The 20,577-nt window shown below is 33.6% G+C and overlaps 1 protein-coding gene across 1 annotated transcript in view; it reads right to left on the reverse strand.

The window, feature by feature from the left end:
- Sox102F (transcription factor Sox102F) overlaps window positions 1–20,577 on the reverse strand; it is an 85,940-nt gene that overhangs the window by 56,327 nt on the left and 9,036 nt on the right. The window contains exon 2 of the mRNA XM_035077889.1: window positions 13,676–13,769. The gene's annotated coding sequence lies outside the window, so the exon portion shown is untranslated. The remainder of the gene's footprint in view (window positions 1–13,675; window positions 13,770–20,577) is intronic.

Consider the following 20,577-nt stretch of genomic DNA (forward strand, 5'->3'; position numbering starts at 1 on the left):
GCCACGACAAAAGAAAGCTTCTAGAATTGGATCCAATGATTATTATTCATCATTTCAATTTTTTTATGCTTCACCAGCACCTGGATCATTCAGAGTTACATTAAAAAAAGCTAAAAAAAGATTATTTGAAGGGAATAAAAATATTTTTCAACCAGTTTTACACCAAGCAAATGTGTTAACTGATTTAGCAATGATTTTGAAGCAATTTCATTATTATAAAACTAATTAATATCAAAATAAGATTTAATAATGTTTATTCGGTGATAAAAGTGATAAAAATGAAAGCTGGAAAGGCAGGATTTATCAGTTAAATGAATAAATTTTTGCCCAGCAAGTTTTCTGATGGTCTTCATTAACCTGGCAAGACACTTTTAATTATTTTTCACGATGTCAGTCTTTGATAGAGACCGGTTAAGTGAGAAGGGCGTGACGAGTAGTCGGCAGTGGAATTTCTACTCGACGAAGCACAACATTTACGTTTATATACGAACAATTTCAACAATTTGTCCGCTTTGAAAAGCCGTAGAGCTCAAGTACAAGTATCCACATCTCCAAACATACGTTGATGCTCCAGACTCATCTAGCATATCAGTAGCAGTGTATTTGATGCTGTTGCTGAAGCATTGGTACACTCACTCTCATTGCAATAGTCTGTCTCTATGTCGTTTGCACTGAAATTAACGGTGCGCATCCGCGCAAGCGGCGTAGCGCTTTTAACGATTCCCCATGTCGTTTAATTTAATTTGACGATTGCTCGTTAAAGCCCACGGAGACGGGTATTAAATCTCGCACCTAGAAACTTGTGTTCTCTCTTATCATATACTTTGTAATGTTGCTTTGCACAACTTACTCTAGCACATTAATGCAAATATTACAGATCTCTAGCACTAGAAAATTCTGTTGCTGCATAATGTTTCATCAATTTTTATCACGTACACCCGTGATGTCGTTGGAGATGCTGCTATTATTGGTCAATTGGTGATGATGCTATTATATAAGCTGTCATTATTCTTTACTTGGCATTGTTAGAATAATCATAGCTCATTTTTGACTTGACCATTTTTTTTAACTCTACATTAAGTAAATTTTGGGGTAAAAAATCCAAAGTAACTTTAGGTATTCATTGCAAAATTGTCGATGATTGCTTCGGTGTTATTGCAGAAAAAAAAATCCAACTTCCGGTGTTTGTGATACTAAGAAAAATGATTTTTGTGTATGTATCTGTATGTTGCTAATTCAGAAATAAATATAAGGGGGAGCGATGAGAAATGAGACAAAAAAAAATAATCAAAGGATTAGAAAGAAAAGAAGTTAAAAAGTGAACGAAGATTCCGAAGACTTGTTTTCATCTTACTAGTATAAGAACTGAGATGTTGGCGTTATATTTCAGACAATAATCATCTAGACACGTGTAGACCATACGTACTCGCAGAAAGGCATCAAGGATAGACACAACAGAAAGAGAACTTTGTGCTTTATTGTATACATATATCTATGTGTCATTGAGTCTCATGTTCTGGTTTATGTTGGAGATAATACATTCGACACAATCATGTTTTATTAACGACCATAAAAATTTTAATTAATTTTTTACAATAGAGCTTTTTGTTATTATTTGTTTTTTTATATCGCTTTTGATTTAATTAACTCTAGAAGAATGATTGAATTTTTTTTTGTAATAAATTTCAAAATGAAATGTGAGGAAGAATTAATGATAAATAATTAGAGCTTTCTTGAGTCTCCAATGGAATCAATTGGTAAGAAAATGTACTTGAAAGATTAGCTCGTGAAAAAAAATGTTTACTTTGTATAGCGCATGTTAAAGCAGATTAAATGAAATAAAAATAGAATAACATATAACGACTATTAGTGAAGATTGAAGAAGGATCGTTCGGTAGGTAATTCAACTGGCAAGACGACTGAAAGACCAAAGAAAAACCTCTTGGAGAACAGTAGAGACAAAAAAAAGGTAGAGCAGTAGCATATAAGACTCGTTGAACTGAAGAAGAGTACGAGAGAAAAGAAGTAGGGGGAGAGAGTTGGGAGGTGAGGTGGTGTGGAGTAAGGGCGCAAGAAGGCAACGAATAAATACTTGGAGATGTAATCGCTGAAGGAAACAAGCGGCGGAATTGTTCGGAGAATAATTGAAAGCGCCGCTTGAGCTTCTCATTCCCATTCTCGGGCCTTGCGGTGCTCTCTTAGGCTATTGGCGCTGCTGTAGCACAACTGAGCGGCGAATGGGACAGAAACCCATCGGTAGCCAGCAAACTGTTGCCGTTGAAAGCAGTTTTACTGATCCGATCGCGAGCCAGTGATCGGCTGTGGATCCTAATGTATGCGTAATGCCGCTCCCGACTAACCAGAAGCCTCTCTCTTTCTCCTCATTAACGCCCAAACTAAGAATATAGACCTCACGCTTTGTCTTGTCCAGTTGCTTTGTCAGTCCCCAGGACTACAATAAAATGATCTTCGATTCCCTTTGATACCAGTCAATTTATGACTCGATGCTTTCAAGTAATTGCCACAAACATTCTTCGTGGGACTTTTATCATTTATTGGGAGACTTTGGTGATGAAAACATCTTGCTCTTTGACATTTTTTGTTTCTCGTATCTGAGGTCCGATATCTCAGGACTTTAAGAATTTAGAACAAAAAAAAGATAAGGCCCAAAAGTTCTAGATTTAAAATGTCTACGAAAATAACTTGTGATTATTTTATCTTTTGCATTTTTTTTATCTGCTTTTTATTTATTTATTCATTATAATTATTGCTGTATATATCTATTAGGCCCAATGTTTTGGAGTTTAAACATTTAAGGCCTAAAGTTATAGAATTTTTGGGCCTCTACAACTTTGTAAAATTTTTTTTTTCAATATTTTGAATAACTTTATAAACATGTAGTTCCAAAAAAAAGCACTCTTTTCTCAGTAATTTAATTGTTATACTTAGAAACGATGAACGATGTATTTTAAATTGTTTCTCTTTTTTATTTGGCATTGGAAAAAATTCATTTATGTGAATTAAATCAATAGAATTATATTAATACAATCAAAGAATATTTGTAGAAGGTATCTGACCCTCGAACAAGTGGCAAAAAAATTCGTATAATTTAAGTTTTGACCGTAAATGGGCTCTCAATAATACAGGAAGCGAAGGAATGATGGTAAGGTGGATATTGGAAAGCGATAGCTCAGTTCTATGTTCTATACTGAATAAATAATAGAACAATATTTTTAAAACGCCTATAATTCGCGAGCTAGAGCAGGAAAGAGTAGAAAACCAAGATACTTTACCCCCAAAGACGAGTATTTATCGGCCCGTAGAGTATAGCCACACCACAAGAAAAGAAGAGTGATCATTTATGTGGGGCTTTCTCGAGTGAAAAGACTGAGAAAAAGAGAGATAAAAAGGGCTCATAGTTTGACTTTTTTACTCTACAATCGTCTTGTGGGTCTTGGAATTATTGCGGCCATTTATCGGTGCTGCTTACTGTTTTAGTAATGACGTCCGTCTTGCGCACGTGCACTTTTATGTTGTCTTTCTCACTATTTTCTCTGTCTTACTTGCTATCACTAGCGCCACCATCCAAGTCCATTTCTACTGCATGCTGGAATAAAATCCATAGGGGAGGGTAAAAGCCCGAATCGGGCACAACCGGTCACGTGCCTCGAGTTATGTCCGTGGTTTAAAAGAAAAACGAGTTTTAACTAACCACCCTGAACCACAGGACAATCTTGAAGTCATACTTGAACACTTGGCGGGGCTTTGAGGGTGAAAACTATTTTTTCTTGACATTAAATCCAGAGATTTAATACTTGAATTAATTATTTGTGTCATTCACATGCTGTCAACTGGGTTAAAATTTTTTTTTTCGATCATGCCATTTCTCTGAAGTGGTTTCATCAACATTAGTGATCAGCAAGAACTGGTCCGTGATGCTTTAGAAGCTTTGAAAATTTTTTGGAGCAAAATTATTGATCTTAGGTGCTGGAATAGATATTGGTCATTAACAAGAAATGATTCATGATGATCTAGGAGTCCCGAAAAAAATTTTTTGAGCAATACTATGATTTCTAAATGTTTTCATCAATATTAATGATCAACCAGAACTGGTCCATGATGTTCTCAGAGGTCCAAAAAATTTTTCCTATTAAACTTAATGGTCTTAGATGTTTCAATAAATGTCAGTGATCATCAAAAATAGATCATTATGACCCAAAAGTCAAATAAAAATTTTATGCTTCATTATTTGCTGTAATAAACCAATGCTAAGTCAACTGAGCAGAAACAGAAGCTCAACAACAGCTAGAAACGATGAATAAAAATATCGCAATGAAATTCTAATATTCAATTTCAAGTCGTAAATGAAATCTGATATAATAGAAAATGTTATTGTACGTATCGTCTTGTTGTGATTCTGTTAATTTGTTGGAATCTTTACGATTCCGATTACCTATAAACTTATCTGGCTTTCTATTCCATTGGTATGTATAAAGGCGGACGACCGGCTACTTTCTCGATCCCACATTGGATTGTGTGAAAGCAGGACGCACTTCTTGCCGCTTGGTTGCTTGACTCAATGGTTGTTATGTGTCTGGTGCTGTTCAAGTCATCTCCCTTGGTATTGTGCATCCAGTTGTGTGTCTCGATAGCCGATGAGAAGTCGCGGACGATCGAAAGGGGGCAAAAAGTGGCCAAGAAGAGGAAGGAAGCCGCTGTCGTTGGTCAGCCAGTGGCATGGAAGCACACAAGTACTTGTGATCATGGGAAAAGGAACGAGGGGAGACGTAAAAATAACACAAAAAAAAAAATGATAGAAAAAAAAACTCACGACGATCCAACGCACAATTTATTGCTGAGATAGCGACACTGTGCATATCTCCTTCCGTGTACTACCTGCTTGTACGATTCTGCTACCAACTCACTTGTAATACGCCTCTCACACAATATCAATATCAATATAAATTGCTTTTAATTTTATTTCTACCAGACAAAGTCCAGTGAAGTTAACATTTTCCCTTCTTTTCTTCTTTTGCTGATATCTCGGAAACTAACAGAGATACGGGTTTTTTTGTTACTATGTTATTTGTGGAGAATACTCTCAACTACATCCTAGCTATCTGATCTTATTTTTTACATTAATTTATGCATTAAATATTTTTTTTTTCAAATTGCTTATCCAAGCAGTTTTTTTCATTCTTTGGATCATCATACCTCTGTCTATTCTTAGTCACATCTTCGTTGTTTATTGACCAAAAACGTTCAATAGGATGCATTTGGAATCGCCAAAAGGGTGAACAACAAAACTACATCATCCATTTTTGGGTAAAAAATTTTTTTTATTGCCATTTGAAGTTACTGAAGATCAAAAACTAATTTCATCAACAATGGAACGTCATTAGAAAATGCCTAAAAGTCTCAATTTGCCCCAAAAAAATTTTTTCCTTTCCTAACTTGATGCTCATGCCTTGGAGATGATGCTAATGATGATCTCCAATGCCCAAGAAATCGAATTTGATAATAAAATCAGGAGATATTAAAATTAAAAGCAAGAAATTAGGATTAAATGGAGCCTATTGGTGTTAAGAAGCATCACAAACCAACAAAAAATAATTCCTCTATTAAAAAATGTTAAAGTCAAGATGTGTTAACCTTGAAAGGGTCTAGCATGTATCTACAAAGTACAAAGCGGAGAATCCCGACAAAGATTTGAAGCATTGGTGAGAGAGACTTTGTAGTTGAATTCGTTAGTGAAAAAAATAGCCTTTGAAATGCCAGCTCAACATTGAATAGAATTAAATGATTTTTTCAAACGAAAATCTCTGTTGAAATGCAAACCAGGCATTTCCGTACATACTTGAGAGCACGTCCTTCGACATGAAGAATAACGCGAAGAGCGAGAAAAAAAGTTGAAGATAGATAAAGCAGCAATGAGAGATAAAAAGAGTAAGAAAGACAAGGGGGACAAACACATGTTGCACACTCGGTCCACGCATGGTAGTCAGTGCGTATAGTAGGGTCCACCAAGAGACGTAACGTAAGACTAACAACACAATGGAGGCAACAGCTGCATGATAGATGGTCCCGACCAACTTGAACGAGCGTTCAATTCTTTCTCTCATTCTCGCTCGGTCTCACTCTCAAGACTTCTTTGCTGCTTTCCGTCGTCAAGTTCTGCCTTTACCCAAGCGCGAACCGGTCGTTATCGTTGCATTTACTTGTGAAATACAACCAAAAAGGCTCATTCCCAAGTACCAACTACTTACAGTGTCCCATCGTACAGGTACATTTATAGAGATGCTCGAAATGTTGATCATGTCTTTGGTGAGTTATATCTAGCAAACTAACCAGCGAAAAACCTTCTCCTAGGAGTGTTTGGAATCGGCAAGAAGACGATCTTGAAGAGCAAACTATTAGTTTTGCAGAAAAAAATTTTTTTCAAATCCATTTAGGCTTTTAAATATCAAGTAGATCATCAGCTGCTAGATGTCAAAAAGCTCTAAACCTTCTTGCTCTGTTCAACTGATCATATCTAACAATCTAGTAATGCAAAGTTGGCTCATAAGGTGCATTTGGAATCGCCAAGAGTATGATTAACAATCCCATTTACCTCATTTGTCCGAAAAAAATTTATTTACTACCACTTTTGACTTTCAAAGCTGCGGAACTCCTTTTGCATCTAGACAGTCCAATGGAACTCGATTAAATGCATGAGGAATTATTTTATTTTTCCAAAAATAATTATTGCTTATAAGAGATCATATTTTTAGCGATCTCAAACTCTTCCATTTAAAGGTCGATGATTAGATCAGTGTTTATCAGCGATCAGCTGAGAAATAAGACAGAATTAAACCTAACATTGTATAAATAATATAGAAACAAAATGAAAAAACTTATAATCCCTTTGAATTCTCGTAATATCTGATTGCTTACAAGCAACAAGACTTTTTCTATGTACCAATAAGAGGCATCAAAAGATGCCGAGAGTCAGTCCCACGTCCTTGCGCCTATTGTTGTCCATTTATAAGTACGAATCTGAACTGTAATCGAGCCATTGTGCTGCAATATATCAACTACTTGAATATTAACATTGTAAAGTCTCGAGATCGTTCATATATGAGCCAACAAGAGATTTTACATGTGGATGGTATTTATAAATTCCACAGAGATATTTTTCACTTGACTAATTAATCTCTGGTGAAAGTTACTCTCATCTTCGTCCTCATTTTATACCAATCAATATCCTGGCTAACGCTGGAACATTTTTTTTTTTAATGTTTTGTGTTGAAAAGAATTAAAAAAAATATATGGTTTAGATTCAATTATTTAATCATTCAATTGGCAAATGCAAATAATTCGATAAATCAACGCCACTCCATTACATCATAATGTGTGTCACGTATTGTATAATCTCTTTAAAAAATTGTTCAAGGCCGTCAGCGAATTAAGAGCATTTCATTGACTACGATTATCGTTGGAATACAATTGAATTATTAATTTGTTTATCGAACAATTATATTCATGCGTAGCCGTAATTTTTAGCCCAATTGTTATTTTTATTTAATTCAATTGTGTGAAGGTCTTTACACAACAAAGTAATAAGATATTAATTTTAAAATTAATGATTGAATCAAAATGAAATTAAATGCGAAATTAAAAAAAAATGATTTATGCATTTAAATAAAACACTTCGATCTGCATTGTATTTGACAACAATCTGAAATGTTCTGCATTAAAACATTTTGGTGATAAATAATCAATGAGTATTGCCTGACAAAAAAGCTCTAAACCGACGAAAATTTGTCGGATATGCAATGAAGAAGCAAAATAACACTAGGGTGGCCACGTTATTCATAATATATGACGTCCGGGCGACATAAAATTCTCCAATTGCAAAATTGATGTGGCTTATGTTACGCTTCCTCAACATCCCTTTTGCTGCGTAAGTTGTGTCTCGCGGGTATGCTCTCCTCGTTTTACTGTAAAGCAACTCTTCATATTGTACAGGGAGACGTAATTCATTTTTTACCGGACGCAGATCAATTATTTATAAATTGCTGCTCCCTCGAGGTCATATTGGCAATACTTGAAGAAAAAAAAATAGTATTAGGGTCTCCAATACCTTCCTATCACCCTTGTTTGTCGTCTAACAATGACTCGAGTGCGTAAAAAAATAATTACATTCAACCGACAGTTATAAAACTAAGAGAGATAAAAAGAGGAAGTAGTGCAAGCAGCAATAAGCAGGAGTCATTTTCTACATAAAATTAGCATTAAATTGTAGGCTTTTGGTTAAACACACACTTTAAGTATTCACGAGTTGTAAAGCTGCTAAAACGCCTACTCTTTGCGCCACCAACTGTTTCATAACTCTGAGAAAATCCTATGCAATTACGCGTCCATTCGTCCATAAAGTGTTCGTTCTTTTTATTTTGGTTATTTTTCGGTATCAGTACTATATTATTGATAAATTCATTAATTTGATATTTGTTGACATTTTGTTGATATATACACTTAAAACAAGCTTTAGAACTCGCTCCTGGATTAGCTTATCTATAATTAAATTCATGTTGTGTTACAATTCATTTTTTCTCATTAACAAAAAATCATTATAAATTATTAAACGATTTTTTTTCATTATTGTTTTTTTATTCAAGCTGTGGGAGAAGATGAGGTAAGACAGTGATTGTACTAAAACTGATGATACGATGTCACTGCAAATGTTCTAAGTTTTTTTTTTCATGAAGTTTTATCTAATTTTGAACTTTTATATTAACTGCAAAAAATAAAATATTGTGAATATTAGTCTAATTGTGTCAATATAAATTGAATGTTGTTAGTATTAATTAATTCACATTATTTATACTTGGGATACAACTCATATTTATGAAAAATTCCAAGTCCCTATCTTACCCCACCATTCCCTATAGAGTTCATTATTTATCCACAAAATGGGTTTAAAAAATTTCAAAAGGCTTAATACACTAATGGAAATGATTGTCAAACATCTAATGATAATTTCATTTAACCTCAAAAATATTGTAATGAAAATGAAAAATAAATAATAATAAAAAAGTCCGTTATAAAAAATGAATTTAGAAATTTAAAGATCATTTGAAATTAATCAGAAAACTCTCTCCAACAAATGATGAATACAAACACCAATCTCGTCATCATTTACTTCTGTCCACTTAAAAGCCACAATAATTAAGATAAATCACATTTACTCGTCTCCCATAACAGTCTTAATTAATAACAATTTAAAATGAATAAATAAATAAATAAGTCTCTCGCTCCCCACCATCTCCACTTGATTTAGTTGATACAAAGTGTCTACTTCTCGTATATTCTATCTAGATATATATCAAGTCGACGTGTATGATTATACATTAGGTTGTCGTGGCGCATCGTAAGTAGGAAGAGATATAGATACGATCGAGTGGCGTCGAATGTACACGTTTCTCCCTTCTTACCTTCCCTATGTTCTCCCCACTATCGTCTACATGCCAGAGAGCATCCCAGCAGCAACATAAGCATAGACTCGTTTGATGCTCAGATCGTCATGGTAAGGGCCACGCGCTTTGACTGCTCCCCAGAGAACAAAATCTCTCTGTTTCATGTCCCTTTTGGACCCAAACAGCAGTCTTCCCCCCCTTCATTTTTATTTCTATCCTACTCCGTCTCTCTCTCTCTCCCTTGTCACCCTTCAGCCCACCCTCGTCGATTCTCCCGCATTCACCACACACCAGTCCTGTTTGCAAATCGGTCAAAGCAACATAACTTTTTTAAAAAGACCTTCCGCCTTTTAATTAGTTTCTCCCCTAAATTAGTCAGACCATTCCATGATGATTTTTTTTCTCTACTTATGTTGATCGATTGTTGTTATCTTTGAGGAGGGAAATCACTTTTAGTTGGGTTGGTTTGATAACAAAATGAATTTTAATGATGGAGTTTAAAGGTGTAAAAAAAATAGTACCAAATATTGCATTACAATTCGGGAAAGCCTTTTGTGTTGTTTTTATCGAATAAAAAGAGAATTATTGATGACAGTCTTTTTTAAAATGAATTATAGTTTATTTCAATTAGGTTCAATAAAACCATAAATAGGATTAAATGAGGCCTTAAGTAGGTCTTATTTTAACCATTTGAATGACTGTAGGTTTTAAGAAGAATTCAAGTACAGTCCCGGTGAAACTTTAATTGCAAAACTCATTAAATTATTTGGAGCACGAAATTCTCAATATTTATTTACAATAATTTTATTTTATTTAATTTTAATTATTGTTGAATTTATTGAGTGAAGTTTTTTTTTTTGGTTATGATTCAATGCGAGGTAGTGAAAAAAATAGTAAAAAGCATTTGTTGATTTAAATAATGAATAATAATGAAACAAACGTAATTAGGATAAGTAATAAAATTTTTTTCGTCACAGTAACTGATTATTTTCACGTATAAATAAATAAAGAAAGTAAAAGATAAGATCGGATAATAATACACGGGACAGTGCACCGTCGTTCTTTGAGAGAAATTAGGAATACAAACAGACGCCAGGCACTGGAGATAAGAGATAAAAGGGAAGACTAATACGACTCACTTCAGAAGATAAAGTTTGTAAAGCATTTGGCTTTCACGCAAACATCATTTTAATCCACGGTCTCACGAAGAGTCGGTCCGGAAATCGGACCGAGGGGTGGTGGAGGGCAGTCAGCTTCACTCAGCCGAGTAATCAGAGAGACATTATTTCTCTTTGAGCACGTTCGCGTTTTAATGCAAAAGAGAATGTAGACGTGGGCATCACCAGCCCTATACGCAGAGACATACATTTTAAATCCACCGACCCCTGCACCATCAAAATTTACATTTTTTTCAGTTCGTCTTATTTAGCTGTTTTTTTTCCTTTCCTTCTCGACTCAATATTTTTTGCTATGTTTCGACTCAAAAGCTTATCATTTAGTGGAAAATTATGTCTAGTTATTTTTTCAAAAATGAGCTTTGAAGCTCAATAAATTAATTTTTATTCTTCTATTAATTTTAAATACTGTGGTGAAAATATAAAAATAAATTCAGCAAAGCAAGCTTGTTATTGTATTAAAGATAAATATCTGAATTTATTTTATTTAAAATTGTTTTGTATTTTTTTTTCACAATAATTAAAGATAATTTTTAATTATCAAAAAAATAAAATAATGAATAAAAAAAAAAGAAAGATTGAATATATAACATTAAAAATTTAAACACATAAAAAATAATTACATCAAAAGAAATTTGGTAATAATCTGAAAATTCACAGTGTAGTAATATTTAAATAATCTCTTATATGCTTTTTAAAATTTAGAAAAAGGAAATAATCTGTTGATAATTGATACTATCACAAGTATATAAAAAAAAACTGATGATGTTTATTGGACTTTTGTATTCCCCAACAAATAATTAATAAAATTGATGTAGTGTAGGTGTATTAAATATAGCGACAAAATAACGAGTCGAAATTTTTTCATGCGGAAATACAGATTTCGAAAGGCTGTATAGGTACGAAACAAGACGAAAGTCGTGTATATACTCGTCGTTTTAACGATGATTAGTGTATGTATCTGTATCTCTTTGCTCTCTCACTGGCCGGATGTCGTATAATGGCGCGTTCACCGACAAAAGCGTACGTTTCTTCTTCAGCAACATTTTCACCTCCCTTTCTCTATTTTCCCTGGTCTTTTTTCCCTTGTGTACTCTTCTCTGATGCTCTGTGCTTTCTGTGTGTATCTGTATATTCTATGCACCAGCGAGAGAACATACGTTAAGTCTGCTAAGTTTATACGCTCACGCGGATGACACCCAGAGATTCTCTCGCGTAGTTTTATTATTGCGCTGTTGCCGCCTATATTCTCATCCTCTTGATAAAGGATTCTCGTTACAAAGCCACGACCCCTTTGTACTCATGCTGTATAACTCGGCATGGAAAAACCCGTATTTCTCTTTCTCTCTCACAAACTATACTTTCTAGTTTGCTCTTCAAGATTAATGGTGAGTTCACGCGTGCATATTCGTGTTGAGTATTTCAAAGAAAAGAAGAATGCAGATAATGTTTCTGCTATGAAACACATGCATTGAGTTATTTTATCATATTTCAAGTGATGAATAATTAATACTGAAATCGGTCAATTTTTAAACTATTCAAGCTTTTTGTTTAATCATTGTTTAAACAATGAAAAAAATTTTTTATCGATAAAATAATACTACCATGTTAAAGATGGTACTTTTAGCGATTCCAAACACTGGTTTTGAAAGTCTTTTGAATAATTATAACGCCAGAAAAAAATTCTAAAATAACACCAAAAATGATTTAAAATTTAACAATTAAGTAAATTAATTAAATCATTGTTTAAACAATAAATAAATTTTTATATCGATAAATGATTACTACCAAGTTTACGATGACATTCAAAACGATGTCAACCACTGGTTTCGAATGCCGTAAGAATGATGAATAGCCCAGGAAAAAAAAAGTTTAAAATAACACTGGTGATGCCTGTAAATACGTTATCTCCCCTCTGGACAACAATAGCTTATCATCTGAAGCTACGACACCTATCACCATCGATACTGCTTCTATTTACCTAAGCATACATGACTCTGATGTCCAAATAGAGCATTCGAGTCAGAAGATTCATGAATCATTGGATTTGATGAGAGTGTGCTGGAGAAGAAGATTTGATAATTCTCAAATCAACATTTATTACAATAATGGTGAGTTATTCTGGATCGGTTAGCGTGTGTATCGCAATTGGTTAAGTAGAGAAGGAATGAGTATGGGGAAAGAGACAAGGTTGGCTGGGGCTTTGACTTTTCACGGTGCCAACCCGCGCACACATTGCATGGGAAAATAAATCTTGTGGACACTCACCAGGAGGGAGACTGGACACTGGACGCTGTCACCGGACACGAGTTGCCACGACTGCAACAGATCGCGTGCGTGAAAGAGAGGACGGCTATCAATGGCTGCATTATACAACAACACATTCTCGTGTTAGTGTATGGTCAATACTAGCATTGCTAACTTGTCTCTCTTGGTAAAGGTATATATAAACCGATAAACGTACACATCACAGAGTACTATAGAGAGTATAACGAGCGACTGGAATGTCCTGTAGTCAAGTATGTGTGTTGGAGCTTGGTAAAATCGGACGTGTGAGAGTCCTTCTTGAGTTTTAAGCTTGTCTTTTAGACTTTTAGCGTGTGTGCGAGCAGGTGAGCCCCATGTCCAGGCCACGAGATCTACACTCATACTCTCTTTTCACTTTATACCTCCTCTCAGACTCTCAGCCACGTCTTTTGCCGATTAGATATCGCGCCCCTCTGCCTCTCTACGACCTCAGCAAACACCGGATTCCCCCGTGCATTCGATTATCGTCTCCACCGGAACTCCCTTCGACTCTAGTCTCACGCTGTGCGTCTTTTTACCTATTTTTTTCGGTTCTTTTTTTTGTTCCCTTTTCATATCATCATTCGCTTCTAATCATTTTTATTTTCAACAGTAAGCTTTTTATTTGTTGCTTTTCGATTAATCCGAAATGAAATCCACTGATATATTGAACGAATATTTAACTAGGTATTTTTTTTTTTTTGGTTTATTGTGCTAGGGAATTTTTAATTTTTTGTTTGTTGGTAGTGGTTTACTTACGGAGATGATATCTCTCGCCAAATAATTGTCCTTACGGCCGGGCTGGTTCCACCCACCGTCGCGGGATATCCGTAGTCATTGGGAAGTTCTTCCTCTAACTAGATTAGTATATAGTTCACTTCCGGTCGTCATTAATAATTTGGAAACTCACTAAAACATTGAAATAAACTCGAAAAAATTTAAGAAAAAATTTAACTTGAGGTTTTCACTAAAAAGTCACTAGAATACAAACTTAAAACATTGCTGACAACTTTATACAACTACAAATCCCTAGATTAAAATAAAAAATTAATCCATATACCATTTCTTCTATGCCATGATGTGAAATAATATTTCTTTAAAAATAAAAAAAAATCCTAGATAATGTACGATAAAATTTATTACCGAAATAATTTTTTTAAAATTTAAATAACCCTAATAAACTTATCCAAACAATTTATTACCAATTTTAAATAATAAATAACCCTAGATTATAAAAAATAGGTGATTGTTTTTCATTCAAAAAAATATTACTCCAATTATATGAAGAGAATGTCATCAAATCAATTAGAAAAAAATTAATAACCAACCTAAAGGCCGTAAAACCCTAGATTACAATGAATTTAGGTGTAATAATATACGAGGGCATTGCTCGAGAGCGGGAAAAAGAAAAGCGAATAAAAAAAAGAGAGAAGAGATGCTGTAACTGTCGGAAGCTGCAGGTGGTCTGATCTATAAATAGGCAGATCTCCTTCGATCTCGGCTAGTATTCACGCAAGCAACACGGGTTGAAGATAGCCTGAGGTAACAGTGAGATGCAAGAGGAGCTTCAGTAGCACTAATGCAGTAAAGAAAGAGAGAGAGATTGGCTGGCTGGCAATGGCATGAAACACTTGAGATTACATTTGTATTAATACTCAACGCATAAAAGAAGAATTTTTTCGGATGCTAAATAAATAAATGAGACGACGGAGGATGAGGTCCAATCGGTCAGGTAGGAGTTGAGGTGGGTGAGCCGGTTAGTTGGAGAGTTGGAGAGTATCACGGCAGGAGCTTGGTTAGGTTGTCTGGTCTACTCTCCTCTCTGTGGCAGGATGCTGGAAAGTCCGAGTGGTGGCGGCAGCATGGTCAGGTGGCTCGCAAGGACGCGAGAGGCCATTCACCCGTTGCTCGGTTCACTTTGCTACTAATACGCCCCTCCCTTTATTGCGCGCCTCTTTTCCTCTTCCTCATCTATACACCGAGTAAGACGGAGAATAAGCCTTTCTCTTTTAGTTCTATCTCTATCTTAAATCAAATACAGTATTAGTCAAAAACAACCATATCACTTCTCCTTCTTATTTTTTTTTTCTTTTCTATTATTTATCCCGCTGAGACATTCTTTTACATTAATCAACAAACCCACATGAAATACGTTCCAATGATGCTAGTGATTTCTTTTTTATTGTTTGAATAATTAGCTAACTATACTGCTTAAATTTATTGAATCTTTTTTTTTTTATTGTTTGAATAATTGATCAACTCTATGCTTTGTTAAATTGTTTGAATATTTTTTTCTTTTTCTCGTTTGAATGAAATAAAATTTTTCTTGTAATTGTACAACATAATAAGTTTAATCATGCTTCTGTATGTGAGTAACATATAGAGTTGTGGTGTTTTGTGAGTTACACAATTGTTTTCTTTCCAAGTAAAGTTGACGACGTTATTAGCTTTCTTTCTGGCGTAATACAGCAGCCTGTCAGTGCCAGGAAATAAGAACAAGTTTTCCAAAGTAAAATCATACTTTGTTAGTATGCGACACACAATATTCTAGTACTACGTCGATTAGTTTCCGGGGTTGTTTCGCGATTCGATATCGGCGTAGGGTGGTAGAGAGAAAAGCCTGAAGAACGTTGAAAGAATTAGAGGGGAAGCGTGGAGAAGGGAGCAAAAGTCGATTGAACATAAATTGAATGATTGGGGCGCGTCTGTAGGGTGCTTGATTGTTCATTCAAACAACAATCGTAATTGCGTTACACCGACTACTACCTAAAGCCTAAAAGAAAGCTTGAGTAAGGCCAGTAGAATGTCTGCAGGACACATGAACAGTCGATTGCTACCACCAACTTGAGCACCTTATGACTCGTCTCTTCTCTCGTGAAACACTTGACGTGTACCTACTGTTCATCGTAACGTTGTTAGTGCATCGTATACTCATTGATAACACGTGTGTGAGCACTGTCAACCACTTACTATTATTTTTTTTTCTTTAATTAATATACCGGTCATTACTTTGCTGATTATTCTCAATGACTTATTGTTGCCTGTTCAACATTCAGCATCTTCAGTTCCTTCTCCTTTTTTATTTATTTTTTTTTCTCTTGTTGCTCAATGTCTTCTGCTCACAGCATCACGGAAAATAAATATTTTAATCCAAAAAAAAATTAAATCCTTGAATTAATATTTTTTTTATTAGAATATTTTGAGAAATAAATGCTAGTTTTTTGGTTAAAAATCAATCAATCTTTAAAAATTCATATCTTTAAGAAAAATTGCAATAAAAATCTGGTTTCAGGCTCAAAATATTCTTCAAAGTCTTCTCTATAACATCCAATACTTACGAAAAATTTATCTATCGAGGAAATATTTTTTATTAGCCTCAAAAAGCCAAGTTTAATAACTCTCATTTTATGGAAATAAAAAAGATCTTCGAAATTCAATTAAATGTCAAAAAATGAGTATAAAAACCTGATTATGGGTTCAAAATCACTATCAAGTTATTGCCTACATCTCAATAAAGACGTATCTCTTGAAGAAATATTTTTTTATCGACCCAATTACGATCACCAGCTGTGAATCTGTTCAAAACACTGAGTAAACAACAATATTATTGATTACATAATACTTCAGGCATTGAAAAAAAAAAAACTATGACATATTAATCTTGGATAATTTCCGTGTGTGCAGGTTAAGTGTCACTGAAGTAAAGAATAAAAGAAGAGAAAAAAGAGAGGAGGAGGGGGAGGTGACGAGGGAGAAGAAGAAACTAATGATTTGCTTAGTTAATATTTGTTCAGCTACATGTTCCTTTCAAGTCGCTTCCTAAATTAAGGTTGACGCATTGTCACCGCCTTTTTTTGTGATTAACATAATAATGCAAACACAATGACAACGCTAAACCATCGGTGGACTTTGTTTGACCAGGTGAAAAATTTACCAAGTAAGTCTATGCCACCATATTATTATTATTATTTTTTTATATACACTATTTGAGTTTAAGGACATACATGCGTCATCATCTTATGTTCTGACAGATATATATACATATATGCATGTATTTTGGTGAAGTAACATCTTCTTTTATCCTCTCTCACAATAGTTTTCTAATGCAATTAGTACGTAACTGCGAAATTACGCAAGTGACGGTTTAACTCTTCAAGATCTTTGGACCTCATGCGGATGCTGGGAATTTTTAAAAATTCAAAAAAAAAAAAAAAAGAAAAAATTATCCAATGGGGGTTGGATAATATTTTGTTACCATCACAAGTGAAATAATGGGTTTTTTGAAAAATTTAAATTATCATCCAATCATGCTCCCAATATATTAGAGTATTAATAAAAAAAAATCTTTTGGATAATCACTGTCTTGAAGTTAATATTTCATTATCACTAAAGACTTTGGATGATTAATTACTTGAAAAAAAAGTCAGCATTCTGGAGCAGAAATAAAAAAATAATTTGATAGAGTACAAAAATACGTATAGTCTTTATTTAGATGAAAAGATAGTGTTAAAGTGCAGAGCAAAGACGAGCTGTGAATATTAACTATAGGAGGAAGTATTGGGTGAATTGAATTATTTGAAGCTGCATACAAGAACAGACGGCTTTTATGAATCAAGAAGGCGACTCTTACAATAGTGGCTTTGTGAGGAGGGACACGAGGATAGTAGTAAAAGATATATAATATACGTAATGTTAGCTACTGGGCGGCCCCTACCAACATATGAATGTGCTAATAATGCAGGCAAATTTGTTTCGAGGAGGTCATTAATTAAATTGTATGCAATATTATAAGGCTTTAGCCTACTCATTTTCTTATTCATTTTCATCTCTTTTAATACACTTTTACTATTCGCCTGGCCATAATTAAAAATTACCACCAAAGAGATGTTACTTCTTTTTTTACAAAACGCTTTTCACTCTGGTGGACACAAATGCAACTTTCGGAGACAACTCACAGCTCGATGCTCTGAATATAATATCACATATATCTATTCATACAGGGAATATATTATGTACACCTACAAGTGTACAGTCCTGTCCAAAATTACTTCAATGTCTTATTAATCATCAGCTGTAATCTATTTTGAATAGAACCTCATTAATTTGTTTAATTAAAAAGCTTCTCTTTGGAGATATTAATTGAAAATCCGGTAGAGGGAAGCACTGTGTCCGGATTGTATTTTTCATTTGTGTATTTAAATCGGTTTGAAGTTGGTTATTTCTGTTGAAATGATATGGAAATAGTCATTTCGCAGACAAAAAGGTGTAGGATTATTTTTGACTAATACTGTATATTATTCTATAGAAAACACAAGCGGCCTCGGTAATTCAAAGGGTCTATTCAAAAGGCATCTATAGATGTAGCCGACAGTGTGTGGTGTATTGCATTTGCCTTCACTCGAGCGCGTCTAACAACCAATAAAAATTCGAGAGTATGACATATTCTCTCTATTTATTTTTTTTTCTCGTCTTCTCTTTCTCTCTTTTACACAAATTTTTCTCTCTTTTCTTGTTTAGCATTTTTTGAATTTTTTTTTCGTCTTTTCTCTTTCAAGATAATCAGAGTCCAAAGGTGAGAGACTGAATACACCGCCCCATAAGTTAGCCCCATTTTTCATTATCGACTTCAGACACAGAACTCAATCGTCAGAGTGATTGTCATTTTCCGGCTCACATCCGGATTTTTTTCTCATTTCAATTAAGAATCTCATTTGGGATTCATGTGATTATATTTCAGAGAGATAATTTTACTTCTTAACATTTTTTTCTGGGGATTTTAATTTATTAATACCTATGTAATTTTTTTTTTTAATAACAATGATGATAGTTTATTATTAATTAGCAATAATACTTAATTAATAAAACATAATATTATCTGATCTTATACGGAAATCTTGTGTACCCAAAATAGATCTGAGAGATGAATATAATGAATCCAAAAGATATTTAGAATATATTCAGATATAAAAAAAAACCCCTGCGCTATATTTTTTATTATTACGATATCTTGTGGACATTAATTATTAATAATTAATTATAGTTATTAACTATTAATTATTAATTATAATATAAATGATCATTAATTAACATTGAATATAGAAATATTATCTGATGCAACGGATAAGAATTTTGTTTTTATTAAAATTGCATTTTAATGTAAAATAAAGTTGATAATACGGTAAAAATATTCCTGATGATTAAGGTATCATTACACATTATTTATTCGTGGAATTTAAAAAAACAACATACCCCTATAATTTAGATGAAAATGATGCTACCCAAGTGCACCATTCAATGAGCTTATAATTGACGGTAGATAAAAATTTTCTCCGTGAAAACTCCTCCCGCGCTTAAAGCTGAGAATACAAATTTAATTTTTTTCTTCGTTTTGTTGTTATTGTTCTTATGATATGTGTGTATATAAATATATAGATACATATATAAGACAATAATTATTCAATGACAAAAACATACACGTAGTAGTGTGCAATCAGTCTATGTCAGTCGGCGCGTCGACCGTAGGTTGTAATTTAAAACGACTTACTTTAATGACCAACGATGCACCTATATATATGAATGGATGTAAGTGTCAGGTACACATACACTTTCTTACTCAACATTTTTGGTTGTTCTCATGTGCTTCGAGTATTCTCACTCACATCCCAGCCCCAGTAATAAGCACTTTCAGTTTACTTATAAAATTGACCCTTTTTTTCTTTCGCTCAAATTTTTTTGCTCATGGGGATTTAATTTATTACGAGTAAAAAAATTTTTTTTTTATTTATAAAATAATTAATGTTACATATATTGTAACTCGAACTATCTTACAACAAATGTTAAACAATGAAAGGGCATTAAAAAAATTAGTTTCAAAACTGTTCGTAATTTAAAAGCATATAAAAAATTTAAATATATGTACGTACGTACATATGTCTGGTCGTTTTTGGTATCTCGAGAACCACTGAAGTTATCGACTAAAGACTAATTTCATTTGAAAGATAATACAATGAAGAAGAATTTCTCCATGTAATAATATTGAGAAAAAAAATTCAGAGTAGTAAAAAAGCTCGAAGACGATGAATAAATAATGAGAGATGATATATATCAGACGTTAATTCGATTTACTAGAGCTTTTGCATAACTCTAATCACTTGAAATGGGTGAGAAGTACCTGATGGAAGATTAAGGTCATAAGTAACCCTCGAAACAAGGATTCTCCCCTTGCTTATATAAAGCTCCGGTGGCATCATTGTAAATTAATTACCTGGAAATGAGAAATCTCCGGTCGACTCTTTTCTCTCCTTACGACCGGGTATTGAGCCCAATGGAAAGTAAAAACTGTCCTTTGATCCGACAACTGGACCCTCTTTTATTCTCATGACAACCCCCCTTTAGACTCTTGGCAATATTTTTATTTTCAACCCTGCTTTTATTTCAGTCACATTACCTCAATCACTAAAATTCATCTGACAATTAACTGCACATCAACACGAACCATAATTATTATGATGATTAATTAATTACAATTAAATATATACAGTATATATCATAATATATATTTATAATTTAATTGTAATTATAAATATATTTATATTATAGTTAAATATTGTTATTATAATTTAACATATTGTTAAATAATTTTAATGCATTTAAATATTCAA

The sequence above is a fragment of the Chelonus insularis genome, unplaced genomic scaffold (genome assembly GCF_013357705.1).
Source record: "Chelonus insularis isolate UGA/USDA-ARS -01 unplaced genomic scaffold, ASM1335770v1 contig_146_pilon, whole genome shotgun sequence".
In the NCBI taxonomy this organism is placed as follows: domain Eukaryota; kingdom Metazoa; phylum Arthropoda; class Insecta; order Hymenoptera; family Braconidae; genus Chelonus; species Chelonus insularis.